The 14,914-nt window shown below is 42.5% G+C and overlaps 1 protein-coding gene across 7 annotated transcripts in view; it reads left to right on the top strand.

Moving 5' to 3' along the window:
- Nucleotides 1–14,914, top strand: part of ABLIM2 (actin binding LIM protein family member 2) — a 214,243-nt gene that overhangs the window by 115,366 nt on the left and 83,963 nt on the right. The window contains exon 1 of one of the 7 annotated variants that reach the window (XM_074951753.1): nucleotides 1,354–1,603. The exons of the other annotated variants lie outside the window; for them this stretch is intronic. The gene's annotated coding sequence lies outside the window, so the exon portion shown is untranslated. Of the gene's footprint in view, nucleotides 1–1,353; nucleotides 1,604–14,914 lie in introns of those variants that run through there. 7 annotated transcript variants of the gene reach the window in all.

Here is a 14,914-nt window from a genome sequence, read left to right as displayed (position 1 = left end):
GATCTTCATGGTTTTTTAAACCTGCTGCCTACTAGTTTCATTGGGTGACTTCTGGTTCTTGTGTTACGTGAAGGAGTAAACAACACTTCCTTATTCACTTTTCCACACCATTCATGATTTTATAGAGCTCTATCAACCCCCCGTCCCCCCTTAGTCATCTCTTTTCTAAGCTGAACAGTCCCAGTGTTTTTTAATCTCTCCTCATATGGAAGTGGTTCCATACCCTTAATCTATCATGGATCGTCCTGGGAATTAAGCAGAAGCGAGGTGTCCAGACACCTGGAGTGAGGCAGCACTTCGCATGCCTAGAGGCAGAATCATAGGCTTGGAAGGAATGTTGTGAGGATAAATGTATTAAAGATTGTGAGGCGCTCGGATACCACAGTAATGGGAGGCCATATAACTACTTTAGATCGATAGCAGGGGTGCACAACAGCGTGATAGGCTGAGCTAAGTGGTAATAGAGCCTCATGTGTGTTGCCAGTTATCGAGAGGCAAGTCCGAGCCTCCTCCAGTGGTAAACGCTACAGATGGATTGCTTTGCCATTCATCTGAATAAACAGCTTAAGCAGTTTTGCATTTGATGCAAATTTGAAAGGGTTTGCATTTGAAAGGGTTTACCTGGACCTGTTTGCACCACACCCCAATCCTTCTCTGATGATGATAAATGCTTCTCTCAGCAGTGGGTCACTTTGTTTTCCTCTCTCGATTAGCCATCTGTAGATTCCACATTATTCACAACTACACACTTAGGGCTCAAGTATGCCCTGCAGTAGGTGGTGTACATTGTCCTGTCAGTTGCTACTGCAGTGTCCACATGTGTCCCGTGGCTGTAGATGGCTTCCTAAAATATGCTGTACTCTGGCAGGCACTATTTATTTCATCAGAAGGAGTTAATAGTTACGTAGTAAATTTATATTGTTGGCTTTTTTAAACATTAAAAAATTTGGGAAATCAAAGCCATAAGGTCTTGTAAAAGAAGAGAAGAAATGCATGAGTTACCAAATGGTGATGAGACAGGAAATGTCTGAAGTTGCAAAAGAGAAGTAAAAATTATAATCAAATGATTTATACACTAAAGAAAAAATGCCCCTGGCTTGATAGCCCAATGTTTTTGCTTTGCTCTGAGCCTACGTTGTTTTAGTTTACAGTCTAGTTTGTAAATCAAATGCTTTCCCCTTTTTCAAAATCTTTGTATAGTACTGAGATGAGACTAATTCCCTACAGCAGGGTGTGCAAATTTCTGCCTGCAGTGTGGAATAATGGTTTATTCTGAAATGTCTATTATCCTGCTGTTTCACTAACAACAAAACCTAGTGATGTGTAAAATGTACTGGAGGGGGTTATAATACAGATGATAACACTGAATAATGAAATAATAAAAGCAAAGGTTCTATATGATCAAGGCATTTCCTATAGAATGGCCAGCCTTTGAAAAGCTGGCAAGAAAGGCAAAAGGACTCAAGTGTCAGAATTAATCATCAGTTACAAACTGCTGCCAAAGCCAGTTTTCTCTATCACGAGAGAAGGAAGCAAAACCTGTTGGGGAAACGATATGTCTTAATAAATCAGCATTAGCTTTTGCAAGAGGAAACCAGCTAAGGTAGGAAATATTAAACAGCACTTGCAAAGAGCATTATGTACGGAGGTTCAGTGCATTTTGCAGTTCGGTAATGATCCTTTGGTTTTGGTGTTTTGGGGGCTGCTGGTTTACAAAACTGTGTTAATCTGTAGTGCGTGCCACCTGAATTTGGCTGGTTAAGTGTACATTGGTACTCAGAAGCCTTAATTTGAATATTATGATCACAATTCACAGTGACTTGTTGCTTTTAAACAGGCTTCATCCAAACATAAACACATAAATAGCAATGAAAATGCCTTTAATCATGGCTTTAGCCTGTTCAGTGCTTTAGCTAATTCTGCTATTTTGGATTTGTTCATCCTGTGTTTCTTATTCTTTCATGTATTTTTAGTAGTCTCTTCCTTCCAGGATCCATCACTATCAATATGCATTATCTTTTTCTGTAAGGTGACATAAAAAACCATCAGAACTGTCGGAAAACCTGCTGAATGTTAAAATGAGCTTTTGCATAACTATTACCCTCCACATCAATTACGTGTTTTGTTTAGCAAGCAGTTTGGCTTATAACATTTACTGGTATCTTAATCGTCTACATTTTTTAACTAGTGTGCTAGATGCTGCTGAATATTTTGAATAACATGAAACTATATTTGAAACTTAAGAGAAAATGGTTTCAGAGTAGCAGCCCTGTTAGTCTGTATCTGAAAAAGGAACAGGAGTACCTGTGGCACCTTAGAGACTAACAAATTTATTAGAGCATAAGCTTTCGTGAGCTACAGCTCATCTGATGAAGTGAGCTGTAGCTCACAAAAGCTTATGCTCTAATAAATTTGTTAGTCTCTAAGGTGCCACAAGTACTCCTGTTCTTTTTAAGAAAAAATGGAATCTCCATGAGAATGGTCATTGCAGTTCTTTGCAGTTGCTTGCTTTTCTACTACATGTGGTAGAGGTCACTGATTAGAGGTCTGTGCACTATTTTGTTTGTGTGTGTGTGTGTGTGTGATTGGTACATGGTTTGAATTGTGGGGACAGGTGTATATCATCTGCTTTGCATCATGCAAAAGTGATGTATTATGACAAATTAAGACAGTTCTGCTACAAAATGAATTATTTCTGGTTTTAGTAGCCGCCTTGTTCCTTCTAACTTTAAATATAAACTGCTTACAGTTTACCAGGTAGGCTGCCTTTCTTAGCTCTGTGTTGCTGTGGTGATGCATCAATATTGTCAGAGCATTTAGTGCTTCTTTCCGCTTAATGAATGTCTCAGCTAGATGAAATTTAAAATTGGCTATTTTTAATCCCTCGCCCTTCTGCTTTACAAAATTCCCTTCATTTCTGTTTGGCATCTGACTGACTGCCCCTAGAGTCAGCAAGGCTGCTTCACTGCAGTGCCTGGCAACGTAGCAATGGATCCAGCCAACACTGGAACATCCTCCCTCTAACTCTCTGCAGTAACCATGGCAGTGGTGTAGCATTAAGCTTTGTTTTGCACCTTTAACTGCAGTTAGTGGCACTTGGTTTTGTTGATAAAATATCTCCAGTATGTTGTGATCCTCTGAAGTATGTATTGTGTATCTACTGCAAGCAGGAAAACAGGCTCCGTGGGGTAAAATATTGTATGTCTTATTCTGATTTTCCTCCTTCCAGCCTGCAGTCTATTTTTGTTTTATTTAGGTTGTTTTTAAACTAAAATAAGAACTTTGAACTTATGCTTTGCTCTAGCAGCGCATTAATGCAACTGAAACTGGAAACTTGCCACTGGTGGGCAATATTATTATAAAGAAGAAGTATTTGTATTGCAGTAGTGCCACAGAGTTAGCCCCTGTACAGACACATAGTGAGAGACAACCCCTGCCCTGAAGATCTTGCCGTCTAGATCAGGGGTTCTCAAACTTCATTGCACCGCGACCCCCTTCTGACAACAAAAACTACTACATGACTCCAGGATGGGGGACTGAAGCCTGAACCCACCCAAGCTCCACCAGCAGCGGGGGACAAAGCCAGAGCCCAAGGGCTTCAGCCCTAGGCAAGGGGCCTATAACCTGAGCCTCACCGCCCAGGGCTAAAGTCCTCAGGCTTCAGCCCCGGGTGGTGGGGCTTCGGCTTTGGCCTTGCGCCACAGCAAGTCTAAGCCAGCCCTGGCGACTCCGTTAAAATGGGGTCGTGACCCATTTTGGGGTCCCAACCCACAGTTTGAGAATTGCTGGTCTAGATCGACAAGACAAATAAAGGGTGTGAAGGATAACAGAGGCACAGAAAGGATAACAGATAAGTGACTGTGGGCATGTCTATATTGCAAACCAAAACCAAAAAAACCCAGCCCTGCAGCAATGAGTCTCAGAGCTAGGGTCAACTGACTCAGGCTTGTGCTATGGAGCCATGGTGTGGGGTGAAGGTCTCAGAGGCTAGGCTCCAGCTCAGGCAGGAAGATCTACGTTGCAGTTTTTAGCCATGTAGCATGAGCCCTGCAAGCTGCTGTCAGTTGACCCAGGCTCTGAGGCTGGCTGACGTGGTTTTGGGAGGAGTTTTTTGGTTTTGGGGTTTTTCTTGTTTTTATTTTTGTTTTGTGTTTTGTTTTGGTGGTGGGGTTTTTTGTTTGTTTTGCTGTTTTTTGCAATGTAGATGTACCCAGACCTAGCAGCTAGAAATAGTACTTCAGGCGTGCTGACTCCCATTCTAGCCTCCAATCCAGTGGTCCGTGCTGCCTTTCCAGTACTGTTCAATATTATTTCCTGTTTCAGTAATTTCACTCTGCCTGCCGAAAGTTAATGGGCTAGATCCTCAACTGCACTGGAGCAGAGCTTGGCACAGCTGAGGTGAAGAAGAAAAAGTGACTCTCTGCCACCTTTATGCCTCGTTCCATCCTGGATGTGGCAAAAGTTAGAGAAGCTGGCAACTCTAACTTGCTGCAGCTTGTATTGGCCCCCAAGAGGATTTTAAGGAAAGCTGCACAACAGCCCTGGGGCCAAAGCCTCTGCTTCATTGAGGTCAATGGAGCTGAGGCAATTTGCACTAGGAGAGAATCAGGCCCATGGAATTTAAGGGTGGATTGGGAAGAGGTGAGAGTGATTCGTTAGCAAATGGGAAGCAGAAGTCTATTCCAGGCATAATGGGTGGCATGAAAAAGATGGAAAGCCAGGAGTGGGAGAAAAAGACAAAGGTTGTAGGTCATTTATTGTGAAATATATGCAACCGAGCGACAGGACCAGTAACTTTATCCATAGACTATTTTAATAAATAGGAATATGGGCCAAATTCAGCTGTGATATAAGCGGACAGAGCATAATTGACTTCATCCAAGTTACACCTGCCTCCACCTAGGCTAAATTTGGCCCTGCGAGTCAAAACTTGGCCCTAGAGGTCACAAATTAAGATCTGAATTATATTTATACTATTTTCTTTTACATTATTCCTTTAACCGTTGTTTTCTGTGGCTGGTACACAGTGAGCTACTTTCTTTAAAAGATAAATCTCCCCATTTGTACATCTGTCTCTGCACTCTATACCTGGAAGAATAAAGAAAATGTGGGAGGCAGTAAGTATGATTCAGATGTATCCACCGTGGGTGGGAAAACTCAGAGCTTTGCAAAGCACATGGGGATGAGCCAGAGCTCACACAAAATAAAATAATTGTACATGTGAGCTCGCTGAAGTAGTGCTGCAGGTGCACATGCAGAACATTATAAATGACAGATTCTTGGCTTAGTGTGGGTTGACAGATGACTCCAGTGAAGAAAGGGAGGGGGAGTGTCAGATTAGCACTGTGTTACTCCACTTTCACGCTGGTGTAACTCCACTGAAATCAGTTCAGTTCCACTGGCATAAAACTGGAGTGACACAATGGTGGATAGGGTCACCGAGGCTATAGAACAGTTAGTAAGAATTGCTCCTCCACATATTTCTCCTGGTACCTACTCTTTCACAGATTTTTCCTCCTCTGATTTGTTGCCTACTGTACAAAATAAATAGTTCTTAGAATTATAGGACTGTAGGGCGGGAAGGAGCCTTGAGAAGTCATCAAGTCCAAACCCTTGCATTGATGCAGGACCAAGCAAAATCTAGACCATCTCTGACATGTATTGGTCCAGCCTGTTCTTAAAACCTCCAAGGATGGGGATTCCATGACCTCCCTTGGAAGCCTATTTCCGAGCTTAACTCCTCTTATAGGTAGAAAGTTTTTCCTAATCTCTAACTTAAACTTCCCTCTCTGCAGATTAAGACCATTACTTCTTGTCCTTCCTTCAGTGGACATGGAAAACAGTTAATCGCTGTCTTTCTTATAACAGCCTTTAACATATTTGAAGATTGTTGTGAGGTTCCCCCTTCCCCCACACACTGTTCTTTTCTCAAAACTAAACATGCCCAGTTTTTTTAACCTTTCCTCATAGGTCAGGTTTTATAAACCTTTTCTTATTTTTATTGCTCTCCTCTGGACTCTCTAGTTTGTCCACACCCTTCTTAAAGTGTGGGGCCCAGAACTGGACTCACTACTCCAGCTGAAGCCAAGTAGAGCGGGACTGTTACCTCCCATGGCTTACATACAACACTCCTGTTAATACATCCCAGAATGATATTAGCCTTTTTCGCAGCTGCATCACATTGTTGACTCATTCAGTTTGTGGTACACTATAACCCACAGATCCTTTTCTGCAGTACTAACATCTGATTAGCCAGTTATTCCCTATTTTGTAATCATGCATCTGATTTTTCATTCCTAAATGCAGTACTTTGCACTTGCCTTTATTTAATTGAGTCTTGTTGATTTCAGACCAATTCTCCAATTTGTCAAGGTTGTTTTGAATTCGAATCCTGTCCTCCAAAGTGCTTGCGACCCCTCCCAACTTGGTATCAGCCACAAATTGTATAAGCATATTCCCCACTCCATTATTCAAGTTATTAATGTAAATATTGAATAGTACTGGATTCAAGACTGACCTCTGTGGGACCCCACTAGATACACCTTCCCAATTTGACAGCGAAATATTTGTAGCCACTCTTTGAGTATGGTCTTTCAACCAGTTATGCACGCACCTTATAATAATTTCACCTAGATCTCCTTTCCCTAATTTGCTTATGTGGGACTATGTCAAAAGCCTCACAACAATCAAGATATCACATTAATTGTTTCCCCTTTATCTACTAGACCAGTAACCATGTCACAGAAGGACATTAGGTTGTTTTGGCATGATTTGTTCTTGACAAATCCATGCTGGCTATTTATACTATAAATGTTTACAGATTGATTATTAAATAATTTGTTCCAGCATGTTTACAGGTATTGAAGTCTAGCGTTCCTCTGATCCTTCCCCCCCCCTTAAAAATAAGTACAATGTTTGCCCAACACAACTAATTGGGTGATCTTACACCCCTTCAAATACAGTCGAAGCCATTATAAATGTTTGCTAGTCTAGCCAGTACCACCTGCAAGTTATTGGTTGATATATAAGATTGTTGCATTCTAGTTTGTGTGACCAGAGATTCCATGTGGCTTCAAATAAGGTTAATGTCTGGGCATAATCCTCTGCTCTGATCAGTGGTAGATAATCACCCCCCCTGTGCACCCACTCCCTTAATTGCAAATACAGTTACAAATGGAGAGCAGGGAATGACCACGTCTGAGTGGCCAAGGGTTTACCTGTAAATCTCTATATTTTGAGAGGTGCTTAGCTATGCATCCCCCCCTAAGGGTCAGTTCCCACACCCATTGAAATCAATAGTAAATGTGATTTCAATGATTGCAGGATCAGGAACCAAAGTGTTAATCCTGCTTCTAGATAGAGTAACTTGATGGGCCTGCAGCAGCTCACGTATTAATGGAGAATGATCTCCCTATGCTACTCATCACTTTTTATCTTACGCGCTTCTCTGCTCAGCACTCCATACCTTTACTATGGAGGATCAAGCCTATTATCATAAATATTTTCTGTTCTGAGAATAGGGGGAAATTATGGTTATCCCGGGAATTGTAGGTGGTGTGAGCTAGCTGATCACATGTCTGCATTTTAGCGGTGAAGGTTGGAAATTTCTGTCTCAAATAATAGTATAATGAGTCTGAACCTCTGCCTAAGTTTGATATGGGTTAGAAGGTGGTCTAAGAATCACATTAAACTATGTAACAAAACAGCTGTTACTTCTAAGATGCTGAGTGTCAGTTCCTTAACTGATGTAAATCAGTGTGGCTCCATTAAAGTCAGTGGTGCTTCACTAACTTATGCCACTTGTGAATTTGGCCCTGTGAGTCAATACAGTTTTTGATAATGGCTTCTCTTCAATTACATTGGATTCCTAGAAGTTAAGTGCAGCATGAGATTCAAAAATTGTTAGAGTTTATACAGAAAAGAAACCAATGTGTTCAAAACACACAATTCAGCTATCTTGGGGGGAAAAACAGTTCACCCACGTAAAGATGTTCTATCTATAAAAACAACCATTTTAGAAAAGGGGCAATGATCAAATTTAAACAAGACACAGTGAAAGGTGCATATTATCTTATAGGCGAGATGATGCATGTTTCAAGGGGTGATTTTTAAAAATGATATATCTATTTTATTATGAATAGCTTCAAACTTTTCTTGCACTTATTTCAATCTGTTTTGTGTACGTTTCATTTGTTCTCTATCTTTGAGTAGATAACATCTATTTCAGTGTGGCATATATTTGCACACTTTCTGAATTTTAAACCTGAACAGCATTCTGTCTATAAGCACTATGTAATCAAATGAAACTGGAGAAGAATACATTTTCAGATGAAAAGTTGAGTTTTGTTTTGGTCTGAACTATTAAAAGGAGACAAAACCAAGAAAAAAGAGGAAACCCAGAATCTATTTTAGGTTTTATACTGCCACCCATCACCATAGCATCTGAAGTCCTTCCACATAAAATAGCAGTAGGAAGTCGCTAGTGGACTTTATGGACTCTCTGCTCTTCTCAAGATGGAAACTCTGCTTCGGTTAGGATTTTTAACTGGTTGGTTGATTTGTTTTCAGATGTTTTTAGGAAGGGAAGGTCTTGTGTAGAAAAGAGCGAATATTGGAGCACCAGTCTTGCTGTAGTAGAAAGGCCTTTTTGAAGATGAAGGTTTTGCAGTGTGTCTTGAAGCTGTTCTGGCTCTGGGTTTGCCTGATCTTCTCTAGATGTTCATTCCTTCTACCTAGAGCTTTTTGTCCCAGCTTTGATGGGCTTTGTTATCTGCATTGTCCTAGAGGAGCTCAGCTGCCTCAATATTTCATATGTCAAAATTCAATTACTGCAGACTAACGCCTGTAATCCTTCCTCGAGCAGTCAATAGGAGTCTTGCATTAGCAAAGACAATAGAATATGAATCTACCTGAACAGATAAGATTCAGCACTACTGGTACTCCTCTACAGCTACCTACATTTGTATTATGTCAGCTGAAATGTAAAATATGCAACACTAATGGAATCATTGAATCAACCTGAATTCTCTTCTCGTTTCTATGAGCTTGCTGCTCTCAGCAGAAAAAGATTTCAGCCCTCATTAGTCATACCTATATTGTTGTTAGTTATAGTCAGCGTTCCCTCTAATTTTTTCCATCCATGTGCGGAATGAATTTTGTTATGTGCACCATATCGAGGTAATGTGCGGATGTGCACCACAAATAGAAATAGATATTTTTTTTAAAAAAAGTTACCATAGGGACAATTACTCCAGCCAGGACAGTTTAGGCATTTTAGAACTCACTACTCAAAGAATTAAATTTAAGTGTGTAACCCTTCTGCCAGGTCAAGTTGATAGCAGCAAGGGCCGGGTTCAGTACACAGGGATTCACTCTCATCAAAGCAAATGCAAAACTGGCTCGAGCCCCCACCCAGTGACCTGGGAAAATCTTACACACCCCATGGGTGCCTCAAAGAGGCAATACTTCCCCTCTCGCAAGCACAGAGTCTCGGTGTAGCAGAGTATCTTTAATAACATGAGGTAAACGACATCAGTATCAAATTGGGAAAACACCACAACTAGTGTTCATTAACCAAACCATGAGCAAAGACCCACCCCAACAAATTAGGCCACATCCTTTCCCTCGGGTTCTTGAGTCCCACAAACCCAAACGTCTCTTGAGTCCAGCAATCCAAAAATCACCCAAAGTCCAAAAAGTCCAGCCCCAGAGTTCAAAAGTTCATCTGCAGAGTGTTACTCCCCAGTCTGGGTAAAAATGTGCCTGTGTAGGGGGGAAAGAGGTAAGGGGCACCTTACGTGACCTGAAACTGACTGTCCCACAGCTCTACAGGGCTCCACTCCGCTTGCTGTCTCACGAACGGCTCCGCTCCGCTCGCCGTCTCACGAGTGCTCCACCAGCCTATCCATGAACAGCACCACTGCACTCTAGATCTTCAGGCTCCCCCCTACTTGACACAGTGCTCAGTGATTTCAGCTCGCAGTAATTTTAGCTCTTTAGTGATTTCAGCTTGTAGTAGTGGGAGCCTTAGTGCTGGTGCACCATAAGGCCAAAGTGAATTCAGCACAGTACCTGTAGGGAGACTCTTAATAGACCCAAAATTAGCTCTGATATTCCATAGTGGAGAGAGACAGAGGTGCAATTGGTGTTTCAGGCCCTCACAAAGGGGCCCAGACCACCAGGTACTAATACCTGTCTCAAGCCTCTCTCAAGTCACAGTTTTGGAACCCATGTCCCTTGCCTAGTGAGTGCTACTTAGTTGATGGTGAGTCCCTCCATCATACAAAAGGCCAAGTACAATTCCACTGTCCTTGATTCCCATAATCAGGGTAATAACAATTTATTCTTCCTGCCCCAATAACAGAGACTCTGGGGATCCCACAGCAGCCAAAGTGACCATTTGGGCAGCTATGGCCTCATTCTAGGCGGGGTGGGTGTGCCTATGCAAATGAGATCAGCCCCTGAAGTTCTTTTCCACAACTTGCCACACCTCACCACGAGATGTCAGGGTGGAGCTCATCCTGACTCTGCTTACAAGCGTAAGAGAGAAATAAAAATTATGAAATGCATAGATCAGTCAAAAAACTAAAATAACACACTTTGAAAGAAGTATCAAGAAGTAACAACAACAACAACAATACACGTATGGGTTGGAAGGTGAGTGTGAAAGACAGTATGTGTGTGTGAGTGACAGAGATGCGTGTGGCCCCTTTAAGTATGATGATCCCACTTTAAGTACACTGCCCTTTTAAGTAGATCAGCAAGTTCAGACACAGCAGCAGCTGCCAGAAAGCTCCCTCCATCTTGAGGCCTGTCCTGTCTCCCCCACACCCTGCTCTGTGGAGATGGAGTATAGGAGCTGGGGGAAGGGAAAACCCTGACATCAGCAACCCTCTACCTCCCCCTCCACTCTGCACAGCAAGCAGGAGGCTCCTGGGAGCAGCTCCAAGGCAGAGGGCAGGAGCAGCACATGGCAGTGCGGGGAGGGACACGTGAACCGCAAGGAACTTGATAGTGCAAGTTCCCAGCCACACAGCTTACAGGGAACTTAGGTTATAGTCATGGGGGAAAAAGTGTACTAAAAAGATTACGGGCTTGTCTTCATGGTGCGTTAGTGTACATCAGCTTCAGCATAAATTTTAATGCGCACCAGCTTGTCATCCACTAACTTTCTGTGTGGACCCTGCTGGCATGCACTAAAAATTCCCTGATGCACATTGACATAGTACTGTTTGAAATAGGACAACATCAGTGCACCCTAAGGAACTTTCAGTGAGCATCACCTGGTGTGCACTAGAATTTATAGCCCAGCTGGTTTGCACTAACGCACCATCTAAAAAGCCTTAAGTCACCTTTCCATTGTCTGTGCCTGGGAAACAGCTCAGTGTATCTGGGATCTAAACACATGTAGTCGCGTCTCTCACCCTTTAATGCACCCCTCATGTTGGATGTAGTGCTGTAAGTGAGCCTGCCTCAGTTCCCCTCACTTAGGGTATAAACAAGTCCAGCCAGGCTTTCAGGTTCTAAAGAGAACCCTCCACAGGGTCTAATTTATTTAACAGAAAAGAACAACCTCTGGGTTAAACAGTCTTATGTCCTGGCCCTTTAGCCAGGAAGCACTCTCAGGCTGAATTCCTTGTCTGGAGCTTGGGCCTCTGCAGGGCCTCCTGTCACTGCCATTCTTCCCCCGACAGTATGTTTCTTTGCTGAGTAAATGTTTGGTAGCTCCTTGGGAGGTCCCACACCCAGTTCCGTCTCCTTGGCTGCTTTTGTCCCTCCCTGGGAGAACTTTCTCTCTGGGACTGCTCATCTTTACATCAGCCTCTTCTTTCTAGAAGCACCTCTCCTTGGGAGGAACTTCCGGGGAGGCTGGCCTTTCTGGCATAGTTTTGCTGAGAGTAGCCCTTCCTGTATGCCTGCCTTCTGAAGCTCTCTCGTTAGGAATCACCAGAATCCAGGAGCACCTTCTGGACTCCCTGCTTGGGGGGGCTCACTGGAGAGTTCCCTTTCTCCAGGAGCACACCTTCTAGACTCCCTGATCTGATGAGCTCTTCTGGGAGCTCCACTCCTCAGGAGCTCCCTATCTCCTTGGGAATGCCTTCCCTAACTAAGCTCAGGTAGCCTTTTATTAGATCCAGGTGCTTATTGACCAATTAACCATTAAGTGGCCACCTGGGACAGTCAGTTACCCTCAGGTGGGCCTTCAAAAGGCAGCGGCAGGCAGACATGAGCCTGATTCCCCTTAAAGGGCCCGTCGCCCTGTGACACAACACCGTGGGCAAAATTCTTCCCTTGATTTAGGGCCTAATCCTCTGAGGTGTGGTGTTCCACTGCAATAAGAGTTTACTTCAATCGGAGTTATAGCTACAGGTGAGGGCATGCCAGTGATTCATATAATGTCATTATAATAGCTCCAGTATTATCTTCTTCTTATCCTTTATCCATCCTTTCACTTTATCCATCTGCTACTGCATATTTAGCAGGTGTTTTCACTGAGACATCCATAACGATACCAAAGTCTTTTTCCTGAGTGGTGACAGTTAATTTAGAACCCACTGATGAGTAATTCAAGTTACTCTTTCCAATATGCATTTTGCATATGTCAACATGGAATTACATCTGCCGCTGCATTTATTTCTATGCTATTCCTTTCTAGTCTGTATTCTGCACAGTTTGTTGTACTACCGTCATCATTACCTTCAAATAGTACATTAAGTGACGTAATTAACATTTTTCATATCTGATTAATTATTTCTCTCGCCTACTCCCCAAGGGAGAAATTGTATGAGTAGGGTAGGGATTTTGTTGCTTTGTTTGTTTTTATAAATTAGATGTGTTGAGCTGTCTGGAGTAGCTCATGAGCATGAGTGCCAGCCACAGGCAAACTGTCAAGAAGCAGGGCACAACCCCCAAATTGGTTGTGAGTTCTATACTTAGATTTCACCAAGAAAGTAACAAATGTGAACTCCTCAAGCACTATAGCAGCCTAACCATGGAGTCACAGACAGTCCCCTCGGGTACTCTGGTCTATCTTGCACCCAAGCAAGCTTGTCTTTGTGATAGATTGTCCCTTACACAAAAATCACAACAATATTCAGGTTACTTCCAGTCCCCAAGGACCAGTTACATACCACAGGTTAGTTACACTTAAAGACAATGCTTGTAGCCAATCCTATAATAAACTAACAAAAGATTCATTAACTAAGAAAAAATTAGTCATTTACAAAGTTAAAGCCGGTCAACAGACAGGAACTATGTCACAGTACCAGCATTTTTATTCCCTTCCCTTAGACTTTAAACTGATGGGACAAGAGTTGGTGCCCATCTCCTCTTCATGGGCACAGGGATAGGGGCAATCAGCTAAGCCTTTGTCCTTTGATGTCTAAAAAGGCTCATTTGTTTTCAATGGGCCTTCATGTGTGCAGGACCAGCTCTTTACACTGATTAATGGTTCTTTCCTGTTTGGTGTGTTACGCAGTTACAGAGGTTTACAGTGCAAACACTCAATATAACTTTTTACCATGGGATACAGATGTTTATAAGTGAGATCAGTATATGCAGCATTGCATTTAATCAAATCTAAACACATTCTAACAAACTTAATATCAGTTTTAAAAATGCTAACACACAGGTGAGCTAGACTGATTTCCAGCTATGCACTTGTCAGTTTCCAGTGAGGTCTTGGGGCCTTGGTGTAATCTGGCACCTGGCCTGCTAGCGTCACAATCTGTACCCTGTGCTGTGCATTTATATTAAAGAAAGCAAGATCAGAAAAGTGCTCCATGCACTTGGAGCAGAAGGTGATGAGATTTGTGGTGGTTTTTAGTTCCTGTTGGAGTTAATTCCACAGCCTTTCACTAGCCCTGAGAAAGCTCTGCCTGCTGCACATTCAGACTTTTTATATTTACACTGAACAGTTCGTTTGTGCCTGAGGAGTGGAGTTGTTGACCATATTCCTCTTTAGATGATCTTTTAGGAATCCTGGGCCCCAACTATTGACTGACTCAAAAATAAAAACCAAGCCCTTGACTCTCTGTTCTATAAGAAGCCAGCGTAGAGAATGAAGGACAGGTTAGATGGGCTCATGGTAGCCTGTGTTGCTGAGGAGAGACATTGCCATTCTACATGGCCTATTGCCCTCAGACTAGGAGGATTTTCCCTTAATAAGTGCTAGTCCCACTTATTCCTGCATGCACAGGTTGCTGGAGTAGGGTATTAGAGGGTCAAGCTCAAAAACAATAAGGGATTCATGAGAACAACAAATTGTCACTTACGCGCATTGCATGTGTGTTTGTTGTCCCAGTGTTGCCCATTTTATAAAATACAGTCTGACAAACTAAGCTTCCAAACTGCAATGAAGAAACAGCCATATGGTTAGGAATTTGTTTGCCACATTAGACACCCTCACATCAGTGCAACAAACAGAAATAAGGAAAATCACAAGGCCATCTTTTCAACTTAAGCTGATAATACACACAATTTACGTTTTAAGGTCACAAAATTTCCAGGTTCTGCTGGAACTGGTAGTCCAGCTTTGGTTCAAGATGTGGCATCTGTTGAGCAAAGTCTTTTTGAGGTAGTCCTGCCTCTGCCTCAGGCTGCTCTTGGAGAAACTGGTGGTGCATTTTTGTTATCCCTTTTCTCTAATCAATAGGGCAACAGATTTACACTATAAACCTCAACTCCAGCAGGTACACTTTGATGTGTCATAAAAATACACAGCGCTTTTAATCATTATGGGGCAGATTCCTGATTAATGTAACTTGTCATAGCTCCAACTAAATGGAGCTATGACAGCTTACATCAGATGAGGTCTGGCCCTATATCTCTAAATGATTGCAAGGATTCTTATGTATGCTGAACAAATTATGATGGGCCAGATTCCAGGATATTTATTCTGCAAGCACTTTAGTAC

The sequence above is a fragment of the Natator depressus genome, chromosome 4 (genome assembly GCF_965152275.1).
Source record: "Natator depressus isolate rNatDep1 chromosome 4, rNatDep2.hap1, whole genome shotgun sequence".
Classification (NCBI taxonomy): Eukaryota; Metazoa; Chordata; order Testudines; family Cheloniidae; genus Natator; species Natator depressus.
Note: the sequence above shows the minus strand (reverse complement) of the source record. Positions and strands in the feature narration are given on the sequence as shown.